Raw genomic sequence first — 20,746 nt, 5'->3', positions numbered from 1 at the left:
AGAATGTCTACATACAGTGAGGTGCTAAATCACAGCTGCGGGCCTGCCGCACTAGCCAACCTCTAACTGACCTAGTCTGCAATAATCTCCTGAACGTAATCAGAAAACACACCTAATATTTTATAGCAAACAAAGTGCACAGGATATCAGATTTACAGTGATGAATGGTGACATTCTAGGTCATGATAAAATATATATAAGTCACGGGCGGCACGGTGGCTCAGTGGTTAGCACTGCAGTCTTGCAGCGCTGGGGTCCTGGGTTCAAATCCCACCAAGGACACCATCTGCAAAGAGTTTGTATGTTCTCCCCGTGTTTGCGTGGGTTTCCTCCGGGTTCTCCGGTTTCCTCCCACACTCCAAAAACATACAGATAGGGACTCTAGATTGTGAGCCCCAATGGGGACAGTATTGCCAATGTATGTAAAGCGCTGTGGAATTAATAGCGCTATATAAATGAATAAAATTATTACTTATTATTATTACTTATAGTTTCTGTGGCTCGTGCTAAATTTAGAATCAGAAAGCAAGGAGGAGGAGGGGGGCTGCCCCGCTTAAATTTAAACAATCATATGATACAATTAGGAAATATATATATATATATATATCTTAAAAATAGGCTGAACTAGATGGACATAAGGTCTTCCCTCAGCCTTAGAAACTATGTTACTATGAGGAGAAAAAGACACTGCACATAAAGGGCACACAGCAAATGACTAAAGTAATACAAAATTTTATTTGGAACGACTCAAAAACATTAACAATACACAATACAATAGTGGTTAGGGGGCAATCTTGTAAGTGAACACATAATGCAAGGAGACTATAGATCATCCATTCAGCGTAATGTATCTCAGAAAAAGTATAACGGCCAGGGCTCTGTGGGAGTAAAAAAAATTATATATTTTTATTATAATTATAATATATATATATATATATATATATATATATATATATATATATATATATATATATATATATATATATATATATATACATACATATATATATACATACATATATATACACATATATATATATATATATATATATACACATATATATACACATACATACATACATATATATACATATATATATATACATACATATATACATACACACACACACACAGATGCATATACGGTATATATATATCTATGTATATATATAAAAATATATATACACACACACACACGGTATATAATATATATATATATATATATATATATATATATATATATTACATACATATACTGTATGCAAGGGCTCACTGGTGGTGGTCGCAGCACATTGGGGAATAATCTGGCGACCGGTTCCCTTTCAAGGAATCCTGTCAGCAGATTTAAAATGCCTGAACCATGTGTTAATCAGAGCCTGGATGTGTTATTATTGCCAGGTACGTTTTACTCAGAAAGTGCGATTAAAACAACAACAACACAACTGAACAAAAACCACTGAACAACTTTTTCACATTCTATTGTTTAAAAAATATAACTAAATAAATAAATAAATAAGACTTGCATTGTGATTGGGTGCTGCGGGCAACCAACAGTTTTGTTTGTTTGTTTTTTTAAAGAAATTAATTCTGCTTCAATACCTTGTCAAGTTGCTTTTACTATCCAGTGCTGAGATGAATATAATGTAAAATTCCGTAAAATATTGTCAAATACAAGAATGCTCAGCAGATCTGTTGTCGTCATCTGCTCATTTTTTTTCCCTACAAAATCAGGGCCAGACCCCGGCACAGGGAGCAGCAAAAACATTCCTCAAAGAACAGTTAGGACTCAGCTCCACAGCAATTCAGAAAATGTTGTTCAGTTCTACACAATGGCATCACCGTCAGGGTCACACATTGCATCTTAGGCTATGTGCGCACTAGAGCTTTTTACCTGCGGATTTACCCGCGGATTTGCCCCGGAAATTTCTTGAGAAATGTCTGCAATCTTTGTGCAGACATTTCCCATGAAATTCAATGAGAAAAAAAAAATAGTTGTGCGCACTGTGCGGATTTTTCTCAAGAAAATTTCTTGAGAAAATTTTCTCGAGAAACTTTCTTGAGAAAATGTGCATGTCCATTAATTTCCGCAGGTACCTGCGGTATTCCGGGGGTATTCCGCAGGTAGCAATGATGTGCGGTATACCACCGGAATAGCCGCGAATTACCTGTGGGAATGCTCATCGCTGCCTGCGGTTTTGCAGGAAGCGATGTCATTATGCCAGGAAGAGGAGGCGGAGCAGAGTAAACACAGACGTCGCACTCCCTGGACGCCGCACAGAAGCACTTCCGTGCGACCTCCAGGTGCCCGTGCAGTCTGTGTCCTGCTCCGGCCTCGCGGCTGCCTGCACTGCAGGGTGTCAGTGTCTGCCCGCAGTGTCAGCAGCCTGTCACGCGGCAGCGCAGGCAGACACTGACATCCTGCAGTGCTGGGAGCCGCGGGGATGATGATCGCTGCTGTCAGGAGGTGAGATCATTACCTGCTGTGACGATCTCCTGCCTCCTGACGTCACCGCGGTCACTGCTGTCTATGCCCGTCTCGCGAGCGGCCCGAGACTGTCACTAGCGGTGCTGTCACGGGCTCTCGCGATACTTCTGACAACGCGGCGGGCATAGAAGTCAGTGACAGCGCTGACGTCAGCAGTACAGGAGATGATCACAGAAGGTAATGATCTCATCTATGCTCCTGATGGCAGCGCTCGTCATCCCCTGCAGTGACCTGAGCTGACCTATTGATGTTAGCTCAGGTCACTGCATTGCTCTCCCAGCCAATGGAGAACATTCTGTTCTTCATTGACTGGGACAGCGACTATGGTATGGATCGCCGTGCCCCCCCCCCCTTATTGGATTACGCCGGACGTGGAATTGATTGTGCTCTTTTCAATAAATTGGTTAAAGAGGGAATGTTTTGGGGAGTGTTTTTTCAAATAAAACTTTTTTTGTTGTCTATTTTTTAATTATTACTGACTGGGTTGGTGATGTCGGGTATCTGATAGACGCCTGACCTCACCAACCCCAGGGCTTGATGCCAGGTGACATTACACATCTGGCATCAACCCCATATATTACCCCATTTGCCAACGCACCAGGGCGCGGGATGAGCTGGGGCAAAGCGCCAGGATTGGCACGTCTAATGGATGCGCCACTTCTGGGGCGGCTGCGGCCTGCTATTTTTAGGCTGGGGAGTGTCCAATAACAGTGGACCTCCCTAGTCTGAGAATATCAGACCCCAGCTGTCCGCTTTACCTTGGCTGGTGATCCAATATGGGGGGGACCGCACGTTTTTTGTTTTAAATTATTTATATAATTTAAAATAACAGCGTGGGGTGCCCACTGTTTTGGATTATCAGCCAAGGTGAAGCTGCCAGCGGTGGTCTGCAGGCTGCAGCCGTCTGCTTTACCCTAGCTGGCTACAAAAAATGGGGGGACCTCACGTCGTTTTTTTTTAATTATTTATTTATTTTATGGCTAAATACAAGGCTAAGCACCCTTTAGTGCCACATGAAAGTCACTAAAGGGTGCCAGCTTAGAAAATGCAGGGAGGTGGAACATTATATAGGTTTTTCTCATCTATCTATCCCTCTATCTATCTATCCCTCTATCTATCTATCTATCTATCCATCTATCCCTCTATCTATCTATCTATTCATCTATTCATCTATCCCTCTATCTATCTATTCATCTATCCATCTTTCCCTCTATCCATTATCTGTCTATCGATTATCTTTATTATTTATTGCAGGGACAAACCTGCGGTAAATCCGCGGTAAATCCGCGGTAAATCCGCGGCAAAACCGCATGCGGATTTGGTGCGGATTTTTTTCCGCAGGTCCGGAAATCTTTCACTGGCAGAAGTTTCTCAAGAAATTTTCTTGAGAAACTTCACATTTCTAGTGCGCACATAGCCTTAGGTAGTTTTTCACGTGGATCCAAGATTCAACAGAGGAAATGAATAAGGAAATGCGTGATCTGGTGTCAGCATCACTCTTCACAACAGATTGGGCATTTTATTTATGTGCTGTAGATTGCGATTTTTAAAGGGAAGCTGCAAAATGGAAAAAACAAAATGGTATCAAGAGGTCTACAAAAAGAATAACAACATTTGCAGCAGTGTTCAACTTACACTGCAGAAGTTCTCAGCGGCTTAACGCAAATAGAGGCAGACCACGTGGCCGCTATAGGGACTGTGAGTCGGGGGGGATTGGTGCCAGCACCACCACCAGGAATCACACTATCTGCGATGCCTATACAGTTGAAAGCAATGAGCTCCCTCCTCCATCATTCTCTGACGTCTCAGCACAGCGGCCACAATGACGTCACTACTGCACGATCGCTGTGCCGAGATTTACAGAGCTGCAGAACACACGCCACTGCAGAGTCCGGAGAAGCGGGAGAAAAAGGAGAGCGAATATGTATATATTTAAAACAGTGAGTGCAATGGGGGGACTAGAGGGTGCATTACAATATATGCAGGACTATGGGGGGTGAATTATACCATTTGGAGGACCATGGAGGTGCAAAATAATTTATGGAGGGCTATAGGGATGCAGAATAAATTATGAAGGACAAAGAGTGTGTATTATAATATATGGAGGACTATGGAGTACATTATAATATATGGAGGATTATGGGGAATGCAGAATACTATATAGAGGACTATGTGGAGCCAATTATACTACTTGGAAGACTATGTGGAGGCTATTATAACTATTTGGAGGGCTATCCATGGGCTACTATAATATTTGGAGGGCCATAAGGGAGCCTCTATACTTCATGGATGGCTATTTGAGGGCTGTGTTGGAAGCCATTATACAGTGTCAGGAGGTGTGGGGGCCATTATACTGTATGTAGGCCCATTAAAATGTATGGAGGACTGTGTAGGGGGTCACAGTTGGAGAACATACTGTCAGGGTCACTATACTGTGTGTGGAGGGTAGTGAGGAGGAACTCATTGTTGGTGTATCACAGTGTTTGGTGGGCACTTATGTTGACATCATAATTTACGGGTGCAATGAAAGGGGAATCTAGGGACTTCAATAAGAAAAATTACTTTGTAAAGGCTGTAAAGTTGTGAGATGTGTTCTTTTGTGACCCAGATTTTTAATTTTTTTTTTTTTTTAGGGTGGAACCCCAATTAGAACTTGTGCCATGAGACCCAATACTTTTCATGTACAACCCTGCTCAGCAGATTATAGACCACTCATAATAAAGCATCTTCATGATGGCATTCTCTCCTATGTGTTCATTCTAGCCAAAAATGTGGTGCTGCAAGAAATTACAAAAATGGTGGCACAGCAACTATGGCTTCTTAAAGCCCCACTTCAGCATTTTGTTTTTTTCCACTACTAGCTTTTTCGCCTGTTATATCGGCGAAGCACCGGTCCCGTGGCGCCATCTTGTGATTGCAACTTCTGACTTTCTGGAAGTCAGAAGTTAGGTAATATAATCAATCAATGCAAGTCTATGAGAGCCAGAACAAGGCTCCCATAGACTTAAATTGAAGCACTGGAGCAGCTGGCAGGTCACAAAGTGCCAGAGACCAACAGGAGCGGTGTCGATAACAGATGAAGACACCGAAGGGAGAGTATAAGACAGGGGGCAGGGGACATAGATTAGAAGCACCACTCCAGCTGTGAAATAAGTTAATACTGGAGTGGTGCTTTCAAGGGACTGTCTTCTCAGGACAACCCTTGTGTTTATGTTCTGTTACAGGATGTGGGTGTCCCAGGAGGGCTTCTGCTTTCAGACAAACCCTTTAAAACACAGAAAAATATCGACTGCCTAGTCTGCCTTAAATAATCATGTATTTGCCATGGGAATGAGGCCTACTCTCTATCTAAGGTAAAACCAAAGAAATGAGCTGGAGCAGTTGGTATACAATATATGCAATGCAACGAGTAGCAGTATGTTCACACAGTAAATGTAAGTACAGAATAATAACAGAGTTTGCCATGGATTTACCTTTTTTAGAATGAAAGTAGTACAGATCTCTTGCCTGGTACAGTAATCTGCTGCTGACTTTCTGCAAAGCTGCAGAAAACTCCTTCTGTCAGGACTAAAGATAACTTTATGCAAAACCAATGTTTGCCTGACAGCAATCTCTCCATCGTACACAATAGCGCTCAGTTAGCGCTACATTCTAAATCTAAAAGCTCTGTCAGAATGGCTGCGTCCAGTAAACTAAACTCAATTTGCAAATTGGGATTCTGATCTGGCTTATATATCCTGAGTCATATTGCAAAGGATTGTTAAAAATCCACTTGTGACTTTTAGGATCGCTACTTCCAATAGGTGGCGCTGTGCTAGAGTTTGTCTCCTTTACTGGAGAGACAATTCCAGTAAACTAAGTGATACATCCTTGAATTAAGGGTCTTGTTGCCTACAACATACTGCTCTCAGATGAGATCGCAAAAGGCCCATGCCACTTAATGAATTTGGCACCTCTGTACACTGCTTGAGAAATGCATTTCTGGAGTAAAACACTGGCAGACTTGATGACTTTGATGGAGCTGGTACAGTCACGCCTCTTATCCTCCCTAGCTGTGCCCATTTTGGCAGAGATGATGTTAAGTTTTCAAAGTAATTTTGTGGAGTAAAAACTTTGACTTGTTTTTTAATGGAGAGAGACAAAAAAGATGCTTCAACACATCAATAAGCAGTGACTTATCTTCCCAGAAAACAAAACTGCTTCCAAAGACGGTGGGTTAAGCAGACATGTATACTTTCTATATGGTCTTAAAGGGCATCTGTCAGCAGGTTATTGCTACCTCATCTGAGATAGGCAGAGGCCCGGAGTTCAATGATGTATCAATTAGATTACTGTGTTCAGCCCGACAGTCAAAGATTTAAGATTTTGCATATAACAGAGCTGTCTACACCAGGCTTTCAGTATACATTTTCATGCACAGAAGCTTTTAATCATACAAAGGGGGTGGAGTCTGACTAAAACTCCTGCTGAGACCCTGTAATGCTAAAAATAAGAGACTTGAACTAAGGCCAGGCCACACGGGGACTAATGCGATCCTCGCATGACACTCGGCTCGCGCTGGCATCACAGCAGGAGCAGAGTGTCATGCGAGTGTCCCTGCAACTGAGGTTCGATCATGCGATCGGACCTCAGCTGCGGGGGACGGGCCGGCTCTGAGGATGGGAGGGCCAGTGCTGAGGAGGGGCGGGCTGGCGCTGAGGAGGAGAGGAAGGGATTTATCTCTCGCTCTCTCTCCCCTCGGTAGCCGGCTATTGCCATTCTCGCCCTGCACTCGCGGGGACACTAGTGTACCGCGAGTGCAGTGCGAACTTTCTCTCGCCTCAGACTTGAATGGGTGCAAGAGAAAAAGAGTCTCGCATTACAATAGCAGCATGCTGCGGTTGTTTTCTCGGTCCGATTGGGGTCGAGAAAATAATCACTCACGGGTTCTGACACATAGGTTAATATTGGTCCGAGTGGAATGCGATATTTTATCGCATTCCACTCGGTCCGATTTTCATGCCATGTGTCTTAGGCCTAACATTGCAGGTAAAACAAAAGAAAAAAAAAAGACAGATAACAGACACATGGCTGAATTCTTTATTTTAACTCTTCCAGTATTATGTCTTCAGAATAATTATATATATTGCTGCTGTGAGATCGCTGCTCGTTACACACAGTGCTGGTTCGTTTTTTATTATTGTTGCTCTCCCGCTGATAAGCACACATCGCTGTGTGTGACAGCGAGAGAGCAACAATCCTGAATGTGCAGGGAGCAGGAGCCGGCGTCTGACAGCCTGCGGTAAGCTGTAACCAAGGTAAACATCGGGTAACCAAGGTGGTTACCCGATATTTACCTTCGTTACCAGCCTCCGCAGCTCTCACGCTGCCAGTGCCGGCTCCTGCTCCCTGCACAGCTAAGCTAAGCTAAACGGTGTGCGCTGGTAACTAAGGTAAACATTGTGTAACCATACCCGATGTTTACCTTAGTTACCAGTGTCCACAGCTTCCAGATGCCGGCTCCGTGCAAGCGCAACGTCGCTTGCACGTCGCTGCTGGCTGGGGGCTGGTCACTGGTCGCTGGTCACTGGTGAGATCTGCCTGTTTGACAGCTCATCAGCGACCATGTAGCGATGCAGCAGCGATCCTGACCAGGTCAGATCGCTGGTGGGATCGCTGCTGCGTCGCTAAAGTGTGACGGTACCCTTAGCCTGGTCAGGATCACCTGGTTATTAATGGGAGGTGAAGGACTGATGTAAAAGGAGTCTGAGAAGTTGGGGGAGGGTCTCCATCTGGGCAACACAGTAAGCCTGTCTGTGTAGGAGACACTTGTGAGTTGGAGCAGTGCTTGATGTCTGTATGGTTTAGCTGGAAGGGAGAAGCCCTCCAGTTTGTAGTTAGGATATTACCGTGTATAGTTAGCGCCGGAAAGGCAAGGATTTATTTTGTTGGTGTTTTTCTTTTGTTTATGCTTCACTGCAATAAACCTGACCAAACGTCAGTTACACCTTGAATTCGGCTGTCTGCCTGAGGTGAATACGTGCCCTTTGAACCCAGCAAAGGCGATCCCCGAGCGTGTTATCACAATATATATATATATATATACACACAGTCATATGAAAACGTTTGAGCACCCCTATTAATGTTAACCTTTTTGCTTTATAACAAATTGGGTTTTTGCAACAGCTATTTCAGTTTCATATATCTAATAACTGATGGACTGAGTAATATTTGTGGATTGAAATGGAGGTTTATTGTACTAACAGAAAATGTGCAATCCGCATTTAAACAAAATTTGACCGGTGCAAAAGTATGGGCACCTCAGCATAAAAGTGACATTAATATTTTGTAGATCCTCCTTTTGCAAAAATAACAGCCTCTAGTCGCGTCCTGTAGCTTTTAATGAGTTCCTGGATGAAGGTATATTTGACCATTCCTGTTTACAAAACAATTCCATTTCAGTTAAGTTTGATGGTCGCCAAGCATGGACAGCACGCTTCAAATCATCCCACAGATTTTCAATGATATTCAGGTCTGGAGACTGGGATGGCCATTCCAGAACATTGTAATTGTTCCTCTGCATGAATGCCTGAGTAGATTTGGAGCGGTGTTTCGGATAATTGTCTTGCTGAAATATCCATTCCCTGCGTAACTTCAACTTTGTCACTGATTCTTGCACAATATTGTCAAGAATCTGCTGATACTGAGTTGAATCCATGCGACCCACAACTTTAACAAGATTCCTGGTGCCGGCATTGGCCACACAGCCCCAAAGCATGATGGAACCTCCTCCAAATTTTACTGTGGGTAGCAAGTGCTTTTCTTGGAATGCTGTGTTTTTTTGCCTCCATGCATAACGCATTTTTGTATTACCAAACAACTCAATCTTTGTTTCATCAGTCCACAGGACCTTCTTCCAAAATGTAACTGGCTTGTCCAAATGTGCTTTTGCATACCTCAGGCGACTCGGTTTGTGGCGTGCTTGCAGAAACTGCTTCGTTCGCATCACTCTCCCATACAGCTTCTCCTTGTGCAACGTACGTTGTATTGTTGAGCGATGCACATTTACACCATCTGCAGCAACATGAAGCTGCAGGTCTTTGGAGGTGGTCTGTGGATGGTCCTTGACTGTTCTCACCATTCTTCTTCTCTGCCTTTCTGATATTTTTCTTGGCCTGCCACTTCTGGGCTTAACCAGAACTGTACCTGTGTTCTTCCATTTCCTTACTATGTTCCTCACAGTGGAAACTGACAGTATAAATCTCAGACAACTTTTTGTATCCTTCCCCTGAACAACTATGTTGAATCTTTGTTTTCAGATCATTTGAGAGTTGTTTTGAGGAGCCCATGATGCCACTCTTCATAGGTGATTCAAATAGGAGAACAACTTACAAGTGGCCACCTTAAATACCTTTTCTCATGATTGGATACACCTGCCTATGAAGTTCAAAGCTCAAATGAGGTTACAAAACCAATTTAGTGCTTTAGTAAGTCAGTAAAAAGTAGTTAGGAGTGTGCAAATCAAGAAATTGATAAGGGTGCCCATACTTTTGCACCGGTCAAATTTTGTTTAAATGCGGATTGCACATTTTCTGTTAGTACAATAAACCTCATTTCAATCCACAAATATTACTCAGTCCATCAGTTATTAGATATATGAAACTGAAATAGCTGTTGCAAAAACCCAATTTGTTATAAAGAAAAAAGGTTAACATTAATAGGGGTGCCCAATATATATATATAATTAGCTGTACTACCCGGCTTCGCCCGGGTTAATAACTGCTGTTAAAGTGAATATATTAACAGAAATTTTTTCTGCACACAAAAACCACAAAACAAATATATAGAAATGTGAAAAATTATGAAAAAGCAAAAACTAAGCTAATAGAAGCATTTCACAGTATATATTTCAACACCAGATATTCCACACAGATTTAACTAAATTGGCCAAGTAACGTGCTCCGTCTGTCTCTTTCCCAGGTCTGTCTCCCCATCTCTTTGTCTGTGTCTTTTCCTGTCTGTCTCTTTCCTTGTCTGTCTCCATTAAGGTCTGTGTCTTTCCCCATCTATCTTTGTCTGTCTCTCTGGCTGTATCCTCCTTCCCTGTCTGCCTGTCTCTGTCTGCATGTTTCTTTCCCCATCTGTCTCTTTCCCTGTCTGTCTCTGTCTGTCTCGCTCTATCCGTATCCCCACCGACATATTATTACCTCACATATAAACTTCTTATACTATGAATGTCTTTTGTTCCTATAGCAACCAATCACAGCTCCTACTAATAACCTGTAGTTCCAGGCTCCATTTACTTTAATGAAGGCATGTTTTTTGGAGAGTAACTATAAAGCGTGGGGTTACATTTTCTTATCACAACATAGTCTACGATGTTCCCTGGGTCACATGAGGTGTCTGTGCAAAATTTTGTGATTGTAAATGCGATAGTGCGGATACACTTTTCGTTTCACTTTTTCACCATTATGTACAGTTAGGTCCAGAAATATTTGGACAGTGACACAAGTTTTGTTATTTTAGCTGTTTACAAAAACATGTTCAGAAATACAATTATATATATAATATGGGCTGAAAGTGCACACTCCCAGCTGCAATATGAGAGTTTTCACATCCAAATCGGAGAAAGGGTTTAGGAATCATAGCTCTGTAATGCATAGCCTCCTCTTTTTCAAGGGACCAAAAGTAATTGGACAAGGGACTCTAAGGGCTGCAATTAACTCTGAAGGCGTCTCCCTCGTTAACGTGTAATCAATGAAGTAGTTAAAAGGTCTGGGGTTGATTACAGGTGTGTGGTTTTGCATTTGGAAGCTGTTGCTGTGACCAGACAACATGCGGTCTAAGGAACTCTCAATTGAGGTGAAGCAGAACATCCTGAGGCTGAAAAAAAAGAAAAAATCCATCAAAGAGATAGCAGACATGCTTGGAGTAGCAAAATCAACAGTCGGGTACATTCTGAGAAAAAAGGAATTGACTGGTGAGCTTGGGAACTCAAAAAGGCCTGGGCGTCCACGGATGACAACAGTGGTGGATGATCGCCGCATACTTTCTTTGGTGAAGAAGAACCCGTTCACAACATCAACTGAAGTCCAGAACACTCTCAGTGAAGTAGGTGTATCTGTCTCTAAGTCAACAGTAAAGAGAAGACTCCATGAAAGTAAATACAAAGGGTTCACATCTAGATGCAAACCATTCATCAATTCCAAAAATAGACAGGCCAGAGTTAAATTTGCTGAAAAACACCTCATGAAGCCAGCTCAGTTCTGGAAAAGTATTCTATGGACAGATGAGACAAAGATCAACCTGTACCAGAATGATGGGAAGAAAAAAGTTTGGAGAAGAAAGGGAACGGCACATGATCCAAGGCACACCACATCCTCTGTAAAACATGGTGGAGGCAACGTGATGGCATGGGCATGCATGGCTTTCAATGGCACTGGGTCACTTGTGTTTATTGATGACATAACAGCAGACAAAAGTAGCCGGATGAATTCTGAAGTGTACCGGGATATACTTTCAGCCCAGATTCAGCCAAATGCCGCAAAGTTGATCGGACGGCGCTTCATAGTACAGATTGACAATGACCCCAAGCATACAGCCAAAACTACCCAGGAGTTCATGAGTGCAAAAAAGTGGAACATTCTGCAATGGCCAAGTCAATCACCAGATCTTAACCCAATTGAGCATGCATTTCACTTGCTCAAATCCAGACTTAAGACGGAAATACCCACAAACAAGCAAGACCTGAAGGCTGCGGCTGTAAAGGCCTGGAAAAGCATTAAGAAGGAGGAAACCCAGCGTTTGGTGATGTCCATGGGTTCCAGACTTAAGGCAGTGATTGCCTTCAAAGGATTCGCAACAAAATATTGAAAATAAAAATATTTTGTTTGGGTTTGGTTTATTTGTCCAATTACTTTTGACCTCCTAAAATGTGGAGTGTTTGTAAACAAATGTGTACAATTCCTACAATTTCTATCAGATATTTTTGTTCAAACCTTCAAATTAAACGTTACAATCTGCACTTGAATTCTGTTGTAGAGGTTTCATTTCAAATCCAATGTGGTGGCATGCAGAGCCCAACTCGCGAAAATTGTGTCACTGTCCAAATATTTCTGGACCTAACTGTAGATAGGGGCAAAATTGATTGGTAAATTGGAACGCACGGGGTGAAAATTTCGCCTCACAACATAGCCTATGACGCTCTCGGGGTCCAGACGTGTGAGTGTGCAAAATTTTGTGGCTGTAGCTGCGACGGTGCAGATGCCAATCCCAGACATACACATACACATACATGCACACATTCAGCTTTATATATTAGATATGTGTGTGTGTGTGAATGTATATTATTATTATTATTGTTTGTTTATATATATATATATATATATATATATATATATATATATATATATTTATATTACACATACATATATACACACACACATATATTCTTTTTTTTTTATATATACAGATTATCAGCCTTCTATAAGTTTCTATACAAGTTATTGACTATATCATCTATTAATAGGGCCACAATGTTACAATGTTCTGTCTTGTGTCACGTCATACTGGAAAGACACCAGACACCTCTCAGTTACTGGGTGCAAATTGTGAAATCCATTCAAAGTTGTATAAAGTAATGTAAGAAGTTCAGTCATTTTCCAGTGAAAAGTTGTGGAATTCGCTGATTTAAGGCCACTTTCCACACAGAGATAACTCTTTGGCAGATCTGTGGTTGCAGTGAAATTGTGGACAATCAGTGCCAGGTTTGTGGCTGTGTACAAATGGAACAATATGTCCATGATTTCACTGCAACCACAGATCTGCCAAAGACTTATCTGTGTGTGTAAAGTGGCCTTTAATTTGGCGGTCAGATTTATATGTATACTGTCCAAGTCCTGCTCAATCGCTTGAGTTTGTGTCAGTGTAGAACTGCCAGAGACCCATCAGCCTGGACACCAGGAGACTTGTACTGTTGGGAGCTCAGGATTATTGCCTAGATTCCTACAATGTGAAAAATCCATCAGCCACTGAAAAGTAAACATGAATCTTTAAATGCACTGACAGCAAGCAGAGATCTAGTGTGGAAGGTAAACAAAATGATTGAATATGCACTGCTGAAATTGCTGCATTCTGCACATCCGGTATACATTAGAAAAGCAATGGTAGTGTGAGAAACTGGTATATCAAAGCTTTCCATGTCCCTTTTATTGACCTATCTAAAAATGGTAGCAGAATAACTAATATACGATTAATGGAAATGTCTGCAGAATTAATAAGTGAGTATTTTGACCAGATCATCACTTTGAGGCTCTACACAAGCAAATATTTTACTGGGTAGCACTTGGTGCAATGTCACACTATGGGGTAGTGCTAATAAGCGCTTTCCCCCCCATTCAGATTCAGGACTGCCATTTGAATGTGAGCCATGTTGTCACGTTTTGGCAAACCCCTTTAATTCAAATAGCAGTCCATCCTAGTTACATGTCAGGATGGGCTACAATCTGATGAAACACAGCTCCAGAGACCGGTGTCTCTACTGATAGAAGAGCTGTATCGGTAGCACACAACAGAGCTGCCAAAAAATAAATCTCAGCATGGCGACCTGAGGCTGGAGGAAAAAAAAAACAAAAAACCTTTGTGCTCAGTCAGCTGAGATTTATGTTTTGCTTGACAGCTCCTGTGTGTGTGCTTACAATACTGGTCTTCTGTCAGTTGAAACACAGTTCTTGGGAGGTGTGTTTCATCAGACTCCAGCCTGTCTTCACATGTGACTAGGACAGGCTGCCATGTGAACTTCATGACGATGACCATTGTATTACATTCTTGGCGAACCCCTTTAACATTAGGAATGCCTTTCAGATTATGACCATGGTGTCACACTTAGGCCAAGGTCAAACGTTGTGTATTTGGGGCAGAATGCATGTGTAAACTGTTGGTTTGTTTTTTTTAAAATCCACAGCATGAAAAGACGCAGCTTTCTGATCTGAATTTCACCATTTCTTTCAATAGGGATCTTAAATCAGCAAGTTAAACTGCTAGCCTGGCATTGCATTTCTGTAACAGAAAACACACCGGAAGTGAAACATTTGCATAGGATTTTAGATGCAGAAAATGTGCATATTTCAGTTTAGAAGTCTTAGAAATCTGTGAACCTCATCCATGGATTTGGATAATTGTGGGAATTACACATTATTTATCAATTCATTTAACTTTCCTACCATTAGACTTGTCCTTACAGAGAACCGGTCACCTGGCCCATGTTGGCCAAACTGCAGAGCAGCATAAATAAGAGACTGGCTACACAATTACAGCCAGATATATTTTCCTCTGAAATTCTCTGGCTTTTTCCAGAGAGCATGCATTTCAAAAGGTCCATCCAGGAACCACAGCTAGATATGAGATTAGTTAGGCGCACTCACTGGCCGTTTTTTCACAGCGTTGCTGCAAGCAATTGATAGCTCTCTTGCTATGGGAGAAACCTGTCAATCACCTGGGGCAGCGCAGGTAGAAGCCAGACTAGTCTCGTCTTCAGCCAAGGTAACCAGATGGAATTCAATTTCTCTGAAAGAGCCTCAGAGGAAAATATATCTGACTAATTGCAGCTCGGCTCTAATTCATGATGCTCGCGATTTAGGCAGCATGAACCAGCTGATGGGTTCCCAAAAATCTTCTCACTGTTTCCATGCAAAAACCTGTGATCAGTATGTTATCCTAGGACTGTTGACCAAAAGAAGCGAAGCCTAAAAGGGTTTTACAGTATCTCCACGTAGAACCTTACTCTATAAGCAGATCATTCCCTCTGATACAGAGAGGATCTAATAATAGCAGTACATACAATATAACATGTGTGGGTTCGCATTAGCAGAACGTTCATCTTAAGGACACTGTTTATGATAAAGTGAAGACTGCCTGAGGTGCATAAGTGTCACTTTTCAATGCTTTAGACTAGCGCAACGGGAAGATTTTAGTCAACTGCTATTATGAAGAAGTGACTATAGAAGACACCATGAATTATCACAGAAGGGATCCATCACAACACTCTTCTCACATTGTACTACTTTTCGTTAATGCCATTCTGTGGGAGTGAAACTGCAATTCCCGGCATGCTCCATTGTCATCTCACAAGTTATCTTGCCAGTAAAGGATTTGGTATGGGAAGACAGACGCTGACAGCAGCAGCAGGGGAATTCCAGGCATTAGACCTCAATGAGAAAACGTTCTGGCCACTTCCCATAGCGTGTAATATAGAACACTTTCAGAATTTATCTCCAGTCTGAGAAGCCAAATCACACAGCGGACCTGGAGAAGAGTATATGATCGGCACTAGTAGAAAGAAGCGCAGATGCATGAGAACTACAACATTTGTTTGTTTTTGACTTGATAAAAGGCTCCGGTACAGCGCTGAAACGCGATGTGAATATAAAAAAATAAATAAATCATCCATTAGACTGGATCAGTTGGGAAATTCATTTCTGTCGGTTGTTTGGTTTTTTTAATACGAGAGAGTCTATGGACAACGAATGCGTAACGGATTGCTGTTTATCGTCCATTTGAAATGGATCCATTAAGAAAACAACAGATCTGTTATACATAGACTTCCATGTTAAAAACGGATCTGGCCGACATCAGATATTTAACAATGGACAAAAAAGTTGTTTGCACAACATTTTTGGAAATGGATCCGTGATAAAGTATGACTACAGGACATGTGAACCCAGCCTAAGGCCTCTTCTCCACTAGCGTTTTTTTCTCCTAATTCCATCGCATTGAGAAACGGATTGCAATCTTGCAAATGGTTTCTAATGATGCGGTCTCCATTTCCCTGTTTTTCTCAGACGATACACGGGCTCTCCTTGAAATCGCAGCATGCTGCGATTTGATGCGATTCTCAGCTCTCTCACCCCCATGCAAGTCAGAATCCGGGTGGCATGCGCATGTCACACGGATCCCGACACTTGCATACCGCGTCAGACTGGCTACCGGAGGAATCTCCTGTAAAACCAGTCCTGGCCGCGGTTACATGCACTGAACCCCGGAGCTGTCACCTGAGCTCCAGACTGCAGCCTGAACAGCGAGCGCCGAGTGATTGATTCCCCGGCGATTGCTGGTCAGGTCAGCACAGCTGAAGACAGACCGGGCTGATCTCCGGAGCTCAGGTGACAGCTCCGGAGCTGAGTGCAGGTAACCCCGGCCAGGACTGGTTTTACAGGAGATTTCTCCCGTAGCCAGTCCTACGCTGCTTGCCTAAAAACTCACATAGCACTCGCATGACGCTCACATGCCATACGTATGCTATGTGAGGAAAAAACCACACACCGTACGCAGATCACACGCAGACCACACGCAGGACACACGCAGGACACACGCAGGATACTCGACTCACATTTTGAGCAGAGTATCGCTTTGATTTAAAAAACGCTAGTGGAGAAGAGGCCTTATCATTGTTGAAGAATCCATATACTGCAGCAGCATAGCCAACCTGGCGTGTGTTCATTCAACTGGATGCATTAGAGCCACTTAAGCATCCTGACACTACCATGTCTACAATACACTATTCTGTACCCATCTAACATGGTTTCTATTCACAGATGTAGCTAAAAAAGGTAAAGAGGTCCACATGCAAAAAAAAAAAAAAAAACAAACAAACAAGTAACCTCCAATGTTTAAATGTCAGGTCACCCAGTGATCTGTCTGCTGCTTAAAGTTACCATGGGCGGCGTATGCGCACATCGATTTCCTAGCTGGTCTACAATCAAAATGGCGTTGTGAGCGATTCATGCACAGTCTCTAAAAAAGAAAAGTAATTTGGCCCAGATATCAACCTGCAAATGAGCCAACCATGGTACCATTACACAGTGAACTGGATTTCAAGCAGGAGGTAAGACAATGAAAAATCAGTGACCTCTCAGTCAAACATCCGAAAGCAGGGGCAGGAGAAGAAAACCCAATGCACAGTCCGGCCGTTGGGCACCACACCTCATTAGAAGAAAGCTTCATATGCCGATAAAAGCGTGTTTTTTCACCAAAAGGTATCAATTTAAAGGGAACCTGTCAGATCCAATATGCACCCAGAACCACGAGCAGTTCTGGGTGCATATTGCTAATCCCTGCCTAACCGTCCCTGTATACACTAGCATAGATAAAGAGATCTTTATAAAAAAGTATTTCTAAAGATCTTATATCGTATGCTAATGAGCGAGGGGACTAGTCCACTGGGCGTTAGTTCCTGTGGCTAGTCGGCCCCTTTAGCATGTTACTACGTCCCTGTGGGCATGCTAACATGCCAATGTGGCGTCACACAATGATCTCACTCACCTCTCCGCCGCCATCACTGCCCGATGCTGGATTTTGGCTCAGTGCGCATGACCCCGGAGTTTCGGTCATGCACGCTATTAAGCCAGGTGTATGCGTCTCGGCTTCAAACTGAAGTAGTGCACATGACCGAAACTACGGGATCATGCGCACTGAGCCGAAATCCAGCGATGGCAGTGGAGATGTGAGTGAGATCATCCTGTGAAGCTGCATATTCATTAGCATGTTTAGCATGCCCACAGGGCGACTAACGCCCAGGGGTCTAGTGCTCTCTCATTAGCATACGGTAAAACATCTTTAGAAATACTTTTCCTAAAGATCCCTTTTATCTACGCTAGTGTATACAGGGACAGTTAGGCAGGGAATAGCAATATACACCCAGAACTGCTCGTGGTTCTGAGTGCATATTCCACCTGACAGGTTCCCTTTAATCTGTATTACAGCTAAATCATTACCATGCATTACAATAGCACATTGACAAGTTTTGCTTCAAAACAAGTCTGAACCGGATTACATTTGGATTTTAAGGGAATATGACCACAGTAGTTATGCCAGTGCGTGCACTACAGGGTCAGAGGGGTTTTCAAGTATATGAAACTAGGGTAGATCATTTCTGCTCTGTTGTAAAGCAAACCCAGACTAGAGAGGAACCACAGAAAAGCTGATGCTGGAGAAGCAGAAAAAAACCTAAATTATAATTTAAAGGGAACCTGTCACCAGGATTTTTCCTGAGGCTACCACCAGTGACCCCTTATATATAGTATTCAAGAATACTGTATATAAGAGTCCAGGCTGCTCTGTAGAACGTAAAAAACACTTGTTATACTCACCTCGGGGGGCGGTCTGTTACAATGGGTGTCGCTGGTCTCAGTCCGGTGCCTCCTCCATCTTCTGCAGTCGCAGAATTAGAGAACAATGTATGATTACTTTCTTTTTTCAGAAATAATGTAATCTATATTGAACAACATTTAAAGGATTTTTGTAAGGGGTACACCATGCCACTAGAACAATGTTTTACAAAAGATCCAAGGTTTATCAAAATAAGACCTTTATTATGTCCAAAATGTGATCATAATTAGAGAACAGTGATGACTGTAGCACAGAGAAAGATTATAAGTAAATGTTCTGCAGGTAACAGTCACCAATCAGTAGGACGTGTACAGGCCTTTGCTTTGAATGATTTCAGCCACAGGACAGCACTAGTCTCTCACACTGCGCTGGTGTGATTTTAGTCCACTCTTCTTCCACAGTTCTTTGACTCTTGTGGGTTTTTTGGCCATAACTTTGTCACCAAGGATTTTCCAGAGGTTTTCTATTAGGTTTAGATAAGGACTCTGAGCTGGCCATTTCATTGTTTCAATGTTTTATGTTTCAAGAAACTGCTTTACCAGTTTTGCTGTGTGACAGGGGTCATTGTCCTGCAAGAAAATTGCTGGCTGATTGAGTGATGAATTCAAGTAATGAACCACGTGTTGTCGAGGAAGGTTCTGTTACACACTTGCATTCACTCTGCCATGTAGCTATATGAGAGGTCCAACTTCTGCTGCATAAAACATTTCCCAAACCATGACACTTCCTCCACCACCTTTCACTCACTTCTTAACACCCTTTTAATTCTTTCTAATGAGACGTTTGGTCACTGCAGAGTGGGCTTTCAGTCCAAATGCTCTTAGTGTTTGTCAGATAATTAAGGAAATCAGCACCAGGTGCCAGATTAACACCAATAACTTGCAGGTATCTGAAAGTGTTCTCTAATTTTTGATCAGAGTTATTTTACATCTATCTCATTTATATTTTTATTATGAGTTTTACAATAAATTCAATTTATGAAATAAATTTAAAATATTTGTAGTTTATGTATGTTAGGACTACACAATGACCTTAACATTTAGGAAATTGTGTGTTGTTCTTCAATTTTGATCTCAAATGTATGTGTATTAGGCCATGGTGTAAAGTAATGTGTAATGAATAGTAATGTGGTAAGGCATTGTGAGGTTTATGTGGGTAGTGTAGGATGTGATAATGCAGAGTGTTGTAATGTTCCTGTGCACAAAAAGTGAAAGGTCCCTTGGTGTGGGATGCTGGGCTTGAAATGCTGTCTAGGTAATAGTGACAGGGGGACAGTTGGTCAGTTGAACTGAGCAGTTGAGTTGAGGGTTCCTGATAAACGAGTGACGGAGTTCTGTGAGGAAGAATTATAGGTCTGGGACAACTGTTGGACAGCAAAAACGGGGCTCTTGTTAAAAGGCTACACCAGGCTGTGGACGCTAGCAGGGATATTGGCTCTATGATCAGCCTTTAGGATGAAGATACGCAAGTGGTGGGGTGCAGGAGCCATAGCGACACACGGACCCATGTGGCTTTGTTTCCGGAAAAATGCACGTTACCTAGCTTTCTCCCCATTTGCCTACGATTTCTGTCGCTCAAAATAGGATGTTATCTGTAACTTTGAGGAAGGAGCCGGTGCATTGTAAAGAATGTGATGGATAACGTGTAACATGTCACCTCCTACTAACTAGTCTGGCCATATATAAAAAAGCCATTGTATGTAAAAGGAGATTGTTTCCTCATTGAACGGCAGAATCGGGACGGTACTGCTCCAAGTGGAACAGACTGGAGGATGGAGATCCCTGATCACGAGGTACCCCAGCACACACAAAACCCAAACACTCAATTTTCTGTAGTGTGCCCAGGCGCAGAGAATGAGGCCATCTCCCACGACTATCGCATTAGGCCACGTTAGATATCAATTCAAGGGCTGATTTTTCCATAACGGAAAGAGCTACAAGCAGATAAAAACATTTTTTGGGAGAGGTCCTTTTTCCTAAGGACTCATTAGACTGGGATGCACAAGCAGCTTTTGAAACCGATTGCTAACAATCTGGTGGCGATAGTAGAGCAGAGTCATGGACACAAAGCCATTCACAAACACAGCACTTGTATTCTTGGTGATAATGAAAAAGCAAC

At 42.4% G+C, this 20,746-nt stretch overlaps 1 protein-coding gene across 4 annotated transcripts in view; it reads right to left on the bottom strand.

The window, feature by feature from the left end:
- The window catches only part of MARCHF8 (membrane associated ring-CH-type finger 8), a 326,522-nt gene that overhangs the window by 278,821 nt on the left and 26,955 nt on the right, over positions 1 to 20,746 (bottom strand). The window lies entirely within an intron of this gene.

Source organism: Anomaloglossus baeobatrachus, chromosome 5 (assembly GCF_048569485.1).
Source record: "Anomaloglossus baeobatrachus isolate aAnoBae1 chromosome 5, aAnoBae1.hap1, whole genome shotgun sequence".
In the NCBI taxonomy this organism is placed as follows: domain Eukaryota; kingdom Metazoa; phylum Chordata; class Amphibia; order Anura; family Aromobatidae; genus Anomaloglossus; species Anomaloglossus baeobatrachus.
The sequence above is the reverse complement of the archived record's forward strand: the minus strand, read 5'-3'. Positions and strand labels throughout refer to the sequence as shown.